Raw genomic sequence first — 14,930 nt, forward strand, 5'->3', positions numbered from 1 at the left:
TAGACACAAGAGATGCAAGTTAGATCCCTGAGTCAGGAAGATCCCCTGGAGGAGGGCATGGCAACCCTCTCCAGCATTCTTGCCTGGAAAATCCCATGGACAGAGGAGACTGATGGGCTATAGTCCATAAGGTCGCAAAGTTTCAGACAGGACTGAAGCAACTTATCACACACGCACACACATATCCTTATATAATACAACAGTATATTTATTATCAACTATAGCTTAATAGAATTAGAATATCATTTCTATATTTTATTAAAATACCTGTATCTGGCTAATTTTTTTTCTCATTTATCAATTATTCACTTCACAAATATTCCTCAAAGGCCTATAATTTGCCAGGCACTGGTGTATATGTTGAGGAACTGAAGATGGAGATATACATCTAGGGATGGTAGCTAGATGTGAAAATTTGAGTTAGTTTGGTAAAGCACTTGACACTTCTTTATTTCAAGATATTTATATGTTAGCTTACATTATTCTTTTATTATAACTTACTGCCAATGTAATCCTCCATGGCTTTCAACTCCCTCAGATTGCCTTTTCCTTCCTTCCACAAAGCAAGAACAGAAAGAAAATGCAGAAAGAAAGAAAGAAGGAAGAAGGAAGGGGAGGAAGGGAGAAAGAAAGAAAAGAAAGAAAGGGCAAGGTACAATGTCTGTATTCTCTAAAAGAATTCTCTATATGTCTTCTATTCTCTAATAGAAGGCTTGTTCCAGGACCAGACTGTCTCTAACCAAAGATTTTTACATGGTGGCAGATAAACTCATAGAAAGATGTTCAGCATCATTAGCCATTATGGAAATGCAAATTAAAACCATAGTGTGGTAACACCACATATCTATCAGAATGGCTAAAGTCAAGTATGGTGGCTAAATCAAATGGTAGTAAAGATGGGAAAAACCTGGGTCATTCGTATATCGAATGGAGTTCAATATATTGGTGGGAGTATAAAATGCCATAGTCACTCAGTTTCAAAGTTTCTTTCTGTAAAAACAAAACCTGCAAATACTATGTGACTCAGAAATCTCCCACTTGAGTGTTTATCTCAGAGAAGTAAAGACATATTCATATAAAAACCCATTTACCAGTGTCTACTGTGGCTTTATTAAATGTAATAGCCAAAACTGGAAACAACCCAAATGATGAATGGTTAAACAAACTGTTGTAAATCCATACCATGGAATACTCAGTCAGTTCAGTTCAGTTGCTCAGTCATGTCTGACTCTTTGCAACCCCGGACTGCAGCACACCAGGCCTCCCTGTACATCACCAACTTCTGGAGTTTACTCAAACTTGTGTCCGTTGAGTCAGTGGTGCCATCCAACCATCTCATCCTCTGTCGTCCCCTTCTTCTCCTGCCTTCAATCTTTCCCAGCATCAGGGTCTTTTCTAATGAGTCAGTTCTTCCCATCAGGTGGCCAAAGTATTGGAGTTTCAGCTTCAGCATCAGTTCTTCCAATGAATATTAAGGGCTGATTTCCTTTAGGATGGACTGGTTGGATCTCCTTGCAGTCCAAGGGACTCTCAAGAGTCTTCTCCAATACCACAGTTCAAAAGCATCAATTCTTCTGCATTCAGCTTTCTTTTACAGTCCAACTCTCACATCCATACATGACCACTGGAAAAACCATAGCCTTGACTAGATGGACTTTTGTTGGCAAAGTAATGTCTCTGCTTTTGAATATGCTGTCTAGGTTGGTCATAACTTTCCTTCCAAGCAATAACCATCCTTATTTGCATGTCTGCAATCACCATCTGCAGTGATTTTGGAGCCCAAGAAAATAAATTCAGCCACTGCTTCCACTGTTACCCTATGTATTTGCCATGAAGTGATGGGACCAGATGCCATGATCTTAGTTTTCTGAATGTTGAGTTTCAAGCCAACGTTTTCACTCTCCTCTTTCACTTTTATCAAGAGACTCTTTAGTTCTTCTTTGCTTTCTGCCATAGAATGGTGTCATCTGCATATCTAAGGTTTTTTATATTTTTTCCAGCAATCTTGATTCCAGCTTGTGCTTCATCCAGCCCAGCATTTCTCATAATGTACTCTGCATATAAGTTAAATAAGCAGGGTGACAATATTCAGCCTTGACGTACTCCTTTTCCTCTTTGGAACCAGTCTGTTGTTCCATGTCCAGTTCTAACTGTTGCTTCCTGACCTGCATACAGATTTCTCAAGAGGCAGATCAGGTAGTCTGGTATTCCCATCTCTTCAAGAATTTTCCAGTTTGTGGTGATCCACACAGTCAAAGGCCTTGGCATTGTCAATAAAGCAGATGTTTTTCTGAAAGTCTCTTGCTTTTTTCAATCATCCAACGGATGTTGGAAATTTGACCTGGTTCCTCTGCCTTTTCTAAATCCAGCCTGAACATCTGGAAGTTCTCAGTTTGCATACTGTTGAAGCCTGGCTTGGAGAATTTTCAGCATTAATTTACTAGCATGTGAGATGAGTGCAATTGTTCAATAGTTTGAGCATTCTTTGGCATTGCTTTTCTTTGGGATTGGAATGAAAACTGACCTTTTCCAGTCCTGTGGCCACTGCTGAGTTTTCCAAATTTGCTAGCATATTGAGTGCAGCACTTTCACAGCATCATCTTTTAGGATTTGAAATAGCTCAACTGGAATTCCTTCACCTCCACTAGCTTTGTTCATAGTAATGCTTCCTAAGGCCCACTTGACTTCACACTCTGTAATGTATGGCTTTAGGTGAGTGATCATACTATCATGATTATCTGGTTCATGATGATCTTTTTTGTACAGTTCTTCTGTGTATTTTTGTCACCTCTTCTTAATATCTTCTGCTTCTGTTAGGTCCATACCATTTCTGTCCTTTATCGAGCCCATCTTTGCATGAACTATTCCCTTGGTACCTCTAATTTTCTTGAAGAGATCTCTAGTCTTTCCCATTCTGTTGTTTTCCTCTATTTCTTTGCACTGATCTCTGAGGAAGGCTTTCTTCTCTCTCCTTGCTATTCTTTTGAACTCTGCATTCAAATGGGTATATCTTTCCTCTTCTCCTTTGCTTTTCACTTCCCTTCTTTTCACAGCTATTTGTAAGACCTCCTCAGACAGCCATTTTGGCTTTTTGCATTTCTTTTTCTTGGGGATGGTCTTGACCCCTGTCTCCTGTACAGTGTCATGAACCTCAATCCATAGTTCATCAGGCACTCTATATCAGATCTAATCCCTTGAATCTATTTCTCACTTCCACTATATAATCATAAGGGATTTGATTTAGGTTATACCTGAATAGTCTAGTGGTTTTCCCTACTTTCTTCAATATAAGTCTGAATCTGGCAATAAGGAGTTCATGATCTGAGCCACAGTCAGCTCCTGGTCTTGTTTTTGCTGACTGTATAGAGCTTCTCCATCTTTCGCTGCAAAGAATATAATCAATGTGATTTCGGTGTTGACCATCTGGTGATGTCCATGTGTAGACATCTTTTGTATTGTTGGAAGAGGGTGTTGGAAGATGGAACACTACTGAGCAATAAGAGGAATGGAAATGTTCTTTATCAATATCCAGGTCGTGATATTGTAACATAGCTTTGAAAGGTGTTAGAATTTAGGGGAAGCTGAGTAAAGGTCACATGGCATCCCTCTGTATTATTTCTTGCAACTTTTTTTTAACCCTCCAAATACCTCAAAATAAAAAATTTCCTTAAAAACGATGGAACATGTTTGTATGCTAAGTAGTTTCAGTCATGTCCAACTCTTTGCGACCCAATAGACTATAGCCCATCAGGCTTCTCTGTCCACGGAATTCTCCAGGCAAGAATACTGGTGTGTGTAGCCATGCCCTCCAGGGGATCTTCCTAACCCAGGGATCGAACCTGCATCTCTTATGTCACCTGCATTGGCAGGCAGGTTCTTTACCACTCGTGCCACCTGTACACTGTACATACACACAAACACATACACACGCATGCACACACACACACACACACACACACATACTATACAGATAGTTTTCTCTCTAAGCCCTTAAAACGTTAAATAGACATAACTTAATTTTACTGTATTCTTATCTGACATCATGTTCTATTCTTGCATTGCCAACTATAACATAAGTTTTTTGTGGTGACTGAGTGAAGTACTGAATACTTTTAGGGCAAATAATACACATACTATGGAATCATCTAGATATTTGCTCCAACAATTCCCCTTGGTTTACCAGCATAGACAACCCATAACTATAGACTTAAGCTAAGCTAAGTCACTTCAGTCATGTCCGACTCTGTGCGACCCCATAGACAGCAGCCCACCAGGCTTCCCCGTCCCTGGGATTCTCCAGGCAAGAACACTGGAGTGGGTTGCCATTTCCTTCTCCAATGCATGAAAATGAAAAGTGAAAGTGAAGTCGCTCAGTTGTGTCCGACCTCAGCAACGCCATGGACTGCAGCCTACCAGGCTCCACGGTCCCTGGGATTCTCCAGGCAAGAGTACTGGAGTGGGGTGCCATTGCCTTCTCCAACTATAGACTTAGTTACACTCAATTCCTTTAACTTCTTTGTGGCTCTGTAGCATTTGACATTTTTGACCTCTTCTTCCTCAAAATTCTATTTTTTCTTAACTTCTATAACCAGTCTTCTTTTGATTCTCCTAGTTGTTTCATCTATCTTATGACTCATTCTCTAATGCTTCATCTTTCCAAACTCTAAATATAAATGTTACTTTATTTTATTTAGCTTCTTTCTCTTTTTCCTCTGCAATTTTCACTGATAATTTCAACGTTTATGACTTTTTTATTAAGACATTTTTATGGATGGCTTCCTATTTTTTGGCTTGAGGTCATACCTAAGCTCCTAAACTCTAATTCTGGACTGACTGATAAACATTGCTATCTGAACTGCCCTGTGGCACTTCTAACTCACCATTTCCCAGACAGAACATAACTGTTTTCTTGTCTCATTATACACATCTCCTCCTTGTCTTGTGTTCCCTATTTCTTATAAAGACCCCACCAGCATCAGTGACATAAACTCTATATGTTCATTGTGACCAATAAAACTTCCAAATATTGCACCACAAAACTGTCCATTTCTTTTCTGTGCTGGAAAGGACGTCCCTTCAGGATACTTCCGGTTCTCCCTGCAGAGATTATGAACAGGAGCTGATTTTAAGACAACCCTGTATTTTCTCCCATTTGTTTTGGACCTCTAATGCCCCACATCACATCATATTGCCTCACCCATTTACTTTAGCCGTTGCTGTAGCAACCACCTGCACAAAGGTATCATCTGACAGCATGTCAAATCAGTTTCACCACATATTTCTTACTTTCTGATCTGTGGCTCCTAGGCCTCATGGGGCTATGTACAGAATCTTCTCAGCCATTCACACACACACACACACACACACAATGGGGCAAACTTTGAACTAATAGGATATGGAAGATTGAGAGCTTATGAATTAATACGTAGTTCTTTTGCCTGTCAGGTGGGCATTTCTCAGACCTCTTCTCCATGGACCCTCAGAGATTCCCCAAGACAACTGGATCAGCTTCAGTTGTCCACAGCCCTAACGTGCACAGTAATACATTCTTGTAGTTAAGATGAGGTCATACTGGAGTAGGGTGGGCCCCTAAAGCACTATGATTGATATTTTAGAAAAGGGGAACCTCAGACACAGCACACAGGGAGAATACCATGTGAAGATGAAGGCAGAGATGGGGGTGATGCTTCAGTGATCCAGGGAAAGCCAAAGATCATTAGCAACCCACCAGAAGCCAGGAGAGAGGCATGGGACAGATTTTTCCCTCAGGGCCCTCATAAGGACCTAATCCTGCCAACATGTTGATTTTGAGCTCCTAGAGTCTGGAACTGTGAGAGAATAAATTTCTGTTGTTTAAGCCATCTAGTGTTTGGGACTTAGTTTTCAGAAACTAATAGGCTAGCAACTCGATGTCCCAAGAGGTGGTACCCAATTGAGGTGGGTCTCTATGTGAGTACAGACAGGGGACGGTGTTTCAGTTTTGGGCATACGTGATATATTAAAGTGATTTGCTTGGTGGCTCAGAGGTTAAAGCATCTGCCTCCAATGCGGGAAACCTGGGTTCAATCCCTGGGTCGGTAAGATCCCCTGGAGAAGGAAATGGTAACCCACTCCAGTATTCTTGCCTGGAGAATCCCATGGACAGAAACAGAGACATGAATGTAAATTGGAAATTTTGTGTGATAGAGCAAGAAACATGGTCCCATTAATTTATCTGGGAAAGAAAGCATTATGTGAAAAGGGCAGAACTCAACCTCTGTGTGTAATTAATGAATCTGCACTCGAAAAAGCATGCTCACCACCTTAAGTCTAAGATGGATAGAGAAGAACCAATTAGGTAAATTGGGTGAAATTCAGATAAGGAATTTATGAGAATGGAAGATTGGCTTTAGCAAAGATGAAAGGAAAGAAATGTACTTAGCTAGACTAAGTGATGATTAAGTGGGATTTGATGATAAGGGACACATATTTTAAAGGTGAAGCTTCAAAGTAGAAGTAAAGTGATACAAAGGAAAAGATGCATCTTACCAGTCTTAGTATAGATACAGGGAAATATTTTTGTAATATGGAGGTGAGAGCCCTTTGTTAACATGACAACAAAGTGAGAAACCATGAGAGTAAAATGAACAAATTGAATGAATGTCTGGAATAAAAAGTCATTGGCATTAAAAACAGTAAAGAAGAAATGAAAAGAGGAAAAATATTAATACATATGAATGATAAAGGATTAATATTGAAAATTTATGATTGCTTTTATTAGAAAAAAGTTATTAGTTTATTTATAAAATAGGAAAATTATGTGACAAGTTAATGTATTATGGTAGATGAGTAAATAACTGACAGTTGAAAAGATACTTGAAGACAGATTATCAAAACATGTAAATTGAAAGTACAAGATATTTTTCCATTTCACATTGGAAAAGTTTTTGGAGGCCTAAAATACTTAACATTGGTGAAGATTCAAGAAAATCAATGCTTTTGTACACTATTGAGGGGATTAAAATGGGTCTAGCCTTTTTTCGAGCCAATTTCAAAATTATTCTCAAAATTTAAATGTGCAAATATTTTGTTTTTGTTTAGTCACTAAGTCATGTTTAACTCTTTTGCAACCCCATGGACTGCATCCCACCAAGTTCTTCTGTCCATGGGATTTCCTAGGCAAGAATACGGAAGTGGGTTGTCATTTCCTTCTCCAGGGATCTTCCCAACTCAGGGATCTAACCTGCATTGGTAGGTGGATTCTTTACCACAGAGCCACCTGGGAAGCCCCATATGTTTTGTTACAGTCAATCAACTTGTAGGAATTTATCCTACGGTAATACGACTACTAATTCTTAAAGAAATGTGTACCATGATATTTTATTGAACAATTGTTTGGGTAATGAAAAATTGGAAGCAACCTAAATGCTACTGTTAATATAGAAATAGTTAAATAAATGGTGATGTTATAGCATGGGATATTATAAGGCCATTATAAAAAATGAGGTAGATTTCTATGCAATTATTATGACCTAGGCAGATGCCTGTGACATTTTTTAAGTGCAAAAAAGGACAAATTACAAAGTGTGTTAGTCATATGAACCTTTTTTCTTAGTAAGCAGGCACGTCTTTATTTATCTAAAAGCCTTAACAGTGCTTATCTCTGGTAGGTGAAATCGTGAATGACTGGCCCTTACACTTTGCACATGTCTATAATTTTTGAAATGTTTTTAATGTAAATGTATTTTATAATCAGACATTTAAACATAAGGATAAAAGAAACCCTAGTTGAGAAAAACGTAAAAGGGGAGATGCTCCAGGAATATATTTCTGAAAGGAATCCACGTGCTGAGTATTGAGAGGAAAACACCTGTTGAGAAAATGTTTATGAATATGGGAATGCACCTGGCCGATGTGACATTCCATCTAGTTAGTATTATTTTTTGCAAGATCAGTAAACTCAAGATGAGACTTTAGCTTAATAAATGAGGTACAATATATCTTTGGATTTTACAGATTTAATGTTCAGAATTTCCACTGAAACTTTGTGATACAGTAACTTTTCATTTTTTCCAAGGTATAAACTTGAGTTAGGTGCTGAAAAGCTTGTTTGTCACTTAGCTAGGAGCTAAGTTTACAAAAGAGCAAGCCCTAGCGCTTAGCTAGGGCTACAAGTCCCTTAGCTAGGAGCAACGTTTGCAAAAGAGCAAGCACCTTAATTTCAAGAAAGCTTTAAGTTTTTTCTAATTGCATATCCTATAGCTATACTGTACCAATTATAAAGTAATAAAATCTCACTTTGTAAAAAATGATCAATAAATGAAAGGCATTTTTAGATGAGGATGTTCACTCAAGAGCTTCATGTTACGTTAGTGTACAAGTCTTTCAATCTAGGAAAAGGCCATGTTTTCTGTGGTTTAGTGTCTGTGCAGCACTTGCCCTCTCTTTCACCCACTTCTGGTGAAAAGGCCCCTTTCTCCCTGGCAACACATATGAGCACATGGTCAATATTTGGACAGTCAATCAGAACACCTTGTTTTCCTGATCACAGTCATTACTTAAGGGTTGAAATAGAACCTGTCTTAAATTGGGTTCCCCAAGAGCAGACCCTGAGAAGAGTACTGTGAAAATGATTTATTAGAAAATATTTCAAGAAACATCTAGAGGAAATTTAGAGAGGAAGGATATGGTATTGGGAAAAAAGAATACCGAGCAAGGTCCCACGAAGGATGCTATGTCAGGAGTCCCCAAAGCCACTCCCAAGTTTTCTGACTCACTAAGAGGATTCATAGGACTCAGTATACAATCAGGCTCACAGCTATGATTTATTACAGTGAAATGATACAAAGCAAAATGGGCAAAGAAAAGGGATGTATAGGAAGAGGCTCAGAGGAGACCAGGCATAAACTTTCCTGAATCCTCCTCTAGTAGAATCACACAAGAAATACCGTTTCCCCAGTGAATGGATTGCGACAACACTTATAAAACATTGTCAACCGGGGAAGTTCATTAGAGGCTCAGTGCCCAAGCCTTTTCTTGGGGGCTGGCACCCTCAGCCTGGCACTTACCTAAGTTCCAAACTCCCAGAAGGAGAGCAGATGTTCAGCAAGAACCACATGGTTTGTACAATTTAGGTACAGTAGCTCTTATCAGGTAATAGTGGAGACCCTTCTGAAATCCCAGTTCCCAAATACCAACCAAGGGCCAGCCTTGCAAGTGGACCTTTTTCAGGCTAGCAGTTTCAGTCTTACCGTGTTAACTCTTTCCTACACAGATACCTTTGTTTCAATCCCTTAGGAAAGCCCTGAAAACTGTGTAGGCTACACCTGGCTTTTGGGTAAGGGAGATAAGACTATTCCCACACCTGTCAGTCATTGTTTAAAGACTATCTGACAGGGACATAAATCTCCAGACACTTCTGGAAATCGGTGTTGGTGGACCAAGCTAGTTTCAGCTGCCTGAGGGCAAGTCCTCCAACAAAGAGATGCAGGTTTTGGCTGTTGAGAGTGACAGCTCTCTGGGAGACATGTGCATAAAAAGAAAAAGAAAAAAAAATAGACCTGACCCTGAGGGGATATGGGTGAAGTTCTGACAGCATCTGCTGCTGTGGTCCTCCCTGGGACTGTATTTACTGAGCCAACCACAGAAAAACCATCCCCTTGAGATAAACAAGCTGGCACCTGAGCCTGCTGCTGCTGCTGCTGCCAAGTCGCTTCAGTCGTGTCCGACTCTGCGCGACCCCATAGACGGCAGCCCACCAGGCTTCCCCGTCCCTGGGATTCTCCAGGCAAGAACACTGGAGTGGGTTGCCATTTCCTTCTCCAATGCATGAAGGTGAAAAGGCTGCCTGTAGGTATATTCTCCACCTTGTGGAGAAGACCCTTCTGTAGTAGTTTAGAATGGAATCTGCACTCAGAGAGAAGCAGAGAGAAGACAGGGATAAAAAATCCTAATACTGTTTCAAGTTCTACTAACACCTCTGACAATCAGGCCTACCAGTAGTCCTCTCTTTCTTTTCCAGTTTTATTGACTGGAATGGTGTTTGAGTTTGAGGTGTATAGCATAATGATTTGACTTACATACATCATGAAATTATTAACACAGTATTTAGTGAACATTCACCATCTCATATAACTACAAAATTAAAAAAAATAAAGATGTCTATTTTCCTCATGATGAGAACTCTTGGGATTTACTCTTTCAACTTTGATAAAACAATAGCAGTTATAATTATATTATCAGGTTATACATTGCATCTTTAGTAGTCAGTTACTTGTAACAATTCCCCCTCCCTGAGACCCCTCCCCCACCTCTGTAAATTTAATCTTTTTGTCTATGAGAATGCTTGATTTTTTTGAAGTTTTGACTTATAACACTATGTTAATCCCTGATACACAAACATGGACTTCCCAGGTGTCTCTAGTGGTAAAGAACCTGCCTGCCAAAGCAGGAGATCTAAGAGATGCAGATTCAATCCCTGGGTCGAGAAGATCCTTTGGAGTAGAGAATGGCAATGCACTCCAGTATTCTTGCCTGGAGAATCCCATGGACAGAGGAGCCTGGTGGACTTCAGTCCATAGGGTCAAAAAGAGTTGGACAGGTCCAAAGCAACCACGCACACAAACATAATGATTGATATTTCTTTACATTGCAAAATGATCACTACATAAGTCTAGTTACCATCTGCCACCATACAAAGTTAGTAGTGCAATTGACAATATTCCCTATACTGTACATTATGTCCTCATGACTTATTTATAACTGGAGGTTTATACCTCTTAATCTCCTTTACCTTTTTCTCTTATCCCTTCAACTCTCTACCACTGATCCTCTTATCTGAGCCTGTAACACATTTCCTTTGGTTTTTTTTTTTGCTTTTGTGGACTTAATTTAGCCTTTTATAGCTGCAATCATTGCATACAGTCTTGATAAAAATGCTCTGTACATTATCTATTGCATCTCAGAGATCATGGGTACCCAATTCAAAGATCAGATCAGATCAGATCAGTCACTCAGTCACGTCAGACTTTTTGCAACCCCATGAATCGCAGGCCTCCCTGTCCATCACCAACTCCCAGAGTTCACTCAAACTCATGTCCATTGAGTCAGTGATACCATCCAGCCATCTCATCCTCTGTCGTCCCCTTCTCCTCTTGCTCGCAATCCCTCCCAGCATCAGAGTCTTTTCCAATGAGTCAACTCTTCGCATGAGATGGCCAAAGTACTGGAGTTTCAGTTTTAGCATCATTCCTTCCAAAGAAATCCCAGGGCTGATCTCCTTCAGAATGGACTGGTTGGATCTCTTTGCAGTCCAAGGGACTCTCAAGAGTCTTCTCCAACACCACAGTTCAAAAGCATCAATTCTTCGACACTCAGCCTTCTTCACAGTCCAACTCTCACATCCATACATGACCATAGGAAAAACCATAGCCTTGACTAGACGGACCTTTGTCGGCAAAGTAATGTCTCTGCTTTTGAATATGCTATCTAGATTGGTCATAACTTTCCTTCCAAGGAGTAAGCGTCTTTTAATTTCATGGATGCAGTCACCATCTACAGTGATTTTGGAGCCCAGAAAAATAAAGTCTGACACTGTTTCCACTGTTTCCCCATCTATTTCCCATGAAGTGATGGGACCGGATGCCATGATCTTCGTTTTCTGAATGGTGAGCTTTAAGCCAACTTTTTCACTCTCCTCTTTCACTTTCATCAAGAGGCTTTTGAGTTCCTCTTCACTTTCTGCCATAAGGATGCTGTCATCTGCATATCTGAGGTTATTGATATTTCTCTCGGCAATCTTAATTCCAGCTTGTGTTTCTTCCAGTCCAGTGTTTCTCATGACATACTCTGCATATAAGTTAAATAAGCAGGTGACAATATACAGCCTTGATGTACTCCTTTTCCTCTTTGGAACCAGTCTGTTGTTCCATGTCCAGTTCTAACTGTTGCTTCCTGACCTGTATACAAATTTCTCAAGAGGCAGATCAGGTGGTCTGGTATTCCCATCTCTTTCAGATTTTTCCACAGTTGATTGTGATCCACAGTCAAAGGCTTTGGCATAGTCAATCAAGCAGAAATAGATGTTTTTCTGGAACTCTCTTGCTTTTTCCATGATCCAGCAGATGTTGGCAGTTTGATCTCTGGTTCCTCTGCCTTTTCTAAAACCAGCTTGAACATCAGGAAGTTCACGGTTCACATATTGCTGAAGCCTGGCTTGGAGAATTTTGAGCATTACTTTACTAGTGTGTGAGATGAGTGCAATTGTGCAGTAGTTTGGGCATTCTTTGGCATTGCCTTTCTTTGGGATTGGAAAGAAAACTGACCTATTCCAGTCCTGTGGCCACTGCTGAGTTTTCCAAATTTGCTGCCATATTGAGTGCACCACTTTCACAGCATCATCTTTCAAGATTTGGAATAGCTCAACTGGAATTCTATCACCTCCACTAGCTTTGTTCATAGTGATGCTTTCTAAGGCCCACTTGACTTCACATTCCAGGATGTCTGGCTCTAGGTCAGTGATCACACCATCGTGATTATCTGGGTCGTGAAGATCTTTTTGTACAGTTCTTCTGTGTATTCTTGCCATCTCTTCTTAATATTTTCTGCTTCTGTTAGGTCCATACCACTTCTGTCCTTTATCGAGCCTATCTTTGCATGAAATGTTCCTTTGGTATCTCTGATTTTATTGAAGAGATCTCTAGTCTTTCCCATTCTGTTGTTTTCCTCTATTCCTTTGCATTGATCGCTGAGGAAGGCTTTCTTATCTCTTCTTGCTATTCTTTGGAACTCTGCATTTAGATGTTTATATCCTTCCTTTTCTCCTTTGCTTTTCGCTTCTCTTCAATTCAAAGATATTTGATATTAAATGTTATTTCCTTTTAAAGTTAGAAACTTGGATTAATAGATTCCATGTAAGATATTTCCTAAAACAGATTTTGACAAGCTATAGCCAAAGCTACCCCTCCTGCCCTCCCTCTCTAACCCACACCCTCAGTCTGTTTTTGTAGGACCACAAGCAAAGAATGGGTTTTATATTTTTAAATGGTTGAGGGGAAAAATTTAAAAAAAAACACTTTGTGACACATAAAAATCATATGTAATTCAGTTTTTAGTGTTTATAAATAATGTTTTTAATTTCATGAATAAAATATATGTGGAAATTTGTTTTCTTTCTTGTCATATGAGTACCTGCATAATAGTCTTGATTTTGCCTCTTGGTCAACAAAGCCTGAAATATTTATTATCTGGACCTTTTCAAACGTGTTTGCTAATTTCCATCTGAGAACAATGGAAATGGAAAATTGACTATCTTTTCTTTAGGGAAAGGACCATGTGTTATTATATATTTTTTATTAATCACTTAGGATCACTTGAGGAAAATTCTCTGCAAGTGGAAACAGGAGATAGAACTGACAAAACTGTATGGCACTTAATATACTACCCTGGTAGAGGCAGATGGAGGAGTAACTTAATGTTGGTGACCACCCATCACTAATTGATGACTACAGTAACTAAAGACAGCTAACGCTGTCATCTGCTTGTCTTTTCAGGAATATTAAGGGGAAGGAAAATAGAGGAACCTTTTCCCTGTGATTAAGTTTTGAGGTGCCAATTGAGGACTTACATGAGGTATCCAAATCTAAGATTTTAACAACTCAAAAATCAGAGGTTCAGGTGTGTTGTTGTTTAGTCACTAAGTCATGTCTGACTCTTTGTGACCGCATGGACTACAGCACGCCAGGCTCCCCTGTCCTTCCCTGTCTCCCAGTTTGCTCAAATTCATGTCCATTGAGTCAGTGATGCTGTCTAACCATCAGGTGTGTTAATTAGCTTATATTTTAAAAATAGATGCATCTCTGAAAATACTGAGCTTTTCAGTCATTCATACCTATGCGTATTTTTACCTTGATAATAGATTTCTTTTTGTTTAGCTGTTGTAGAAAATGAGAGATATAAGCAAAGAGAATAGGTGGGACAAAAATAAAATGTGATCTTTGAACCTGAAAAACTTTGGAAGAAAGAGACCTTGTGTTTGGCTCTGTACTGGGTGAGTTTTCATTTCAGTCTGCTTGAGAATTATTCCCCAAGAGTAAGATAAAGGAAAAATAGTTAACTTGAAGATGTAGGAGAAAGTGTGGGAGAAGATATGGAGAATACCAAGGAAATTTATTTCATTTCACAATTTTATCTAGGGATAAGATCTCCTTGTATACCTATGTTATGCTGCCTGTATATAATTAGAAAATCAGTGGGGATATATTATTACCTTAATTTTGATGTTGAAGATACTTTAATAGACAAATTATATATGGAATCATTTAAGTTTTATCATATACAATTGTTTTCCTAATGCTGTTTCTGTGGCTGCGTCATGTTTTTTCCTAAGGGATTACTCAGAACTAATAGCCATTTATAAAGCATTATTGCTGCACCATTTTCAAGGAGAATCTCTTATCAATATGAGTAAAGATGGAGGCCAAGATGGTGAACGAAGATAGCAAACCATAAGCCCAGACTCTTGTCCTTTCAGTCACCCATTGGGAAGAGTTCCTTGTGATCCCCAACAAGGAAGAGATCTTGTTGTCTCTCAAGGGGCTCTCCTCAACTTACTAACTGGAATTACTTGAGAAATTCATTAGATCTTAGATTCAAATTCTGAATTTGGAGATTCTATATAGTACACTCAATGCATATGTATGAAGAACCAACTCTCTTCTCTTCAGTGTGCTCCACCTTAGATACAGTGGTGAGCAAAATAGAGAGAGAGCTTGCCCTCATGGTGCCATCAGCTACCTGCCATCTAATGCATGTGTGACCCTCCCGTTTCCGGTAACTCAGTAGTATCCTGCGTTCATATGTGTTTAGTCTTTAATACATGCTTATTGTTATCTTCATTCCCACCTAGGATTGATCTAATACATTAAAAAATTATGAAATTCGATTCAGCTGGT

The sequence above is a fragment of the Bos javanicus genome, chromosome 1 (assembly GCF_032452875.1).
Source record: "Bos javanicus breed banteng chromosome 1, ARS-OSU_banteng_1.0, whole genome shotgun sequence".
Taxonomy (NCBI): Eukaryota; Metazoa; Chordata; class Mammalia; order Artiodactyla; family Bovidae; genus Bos; species Bos javanicus.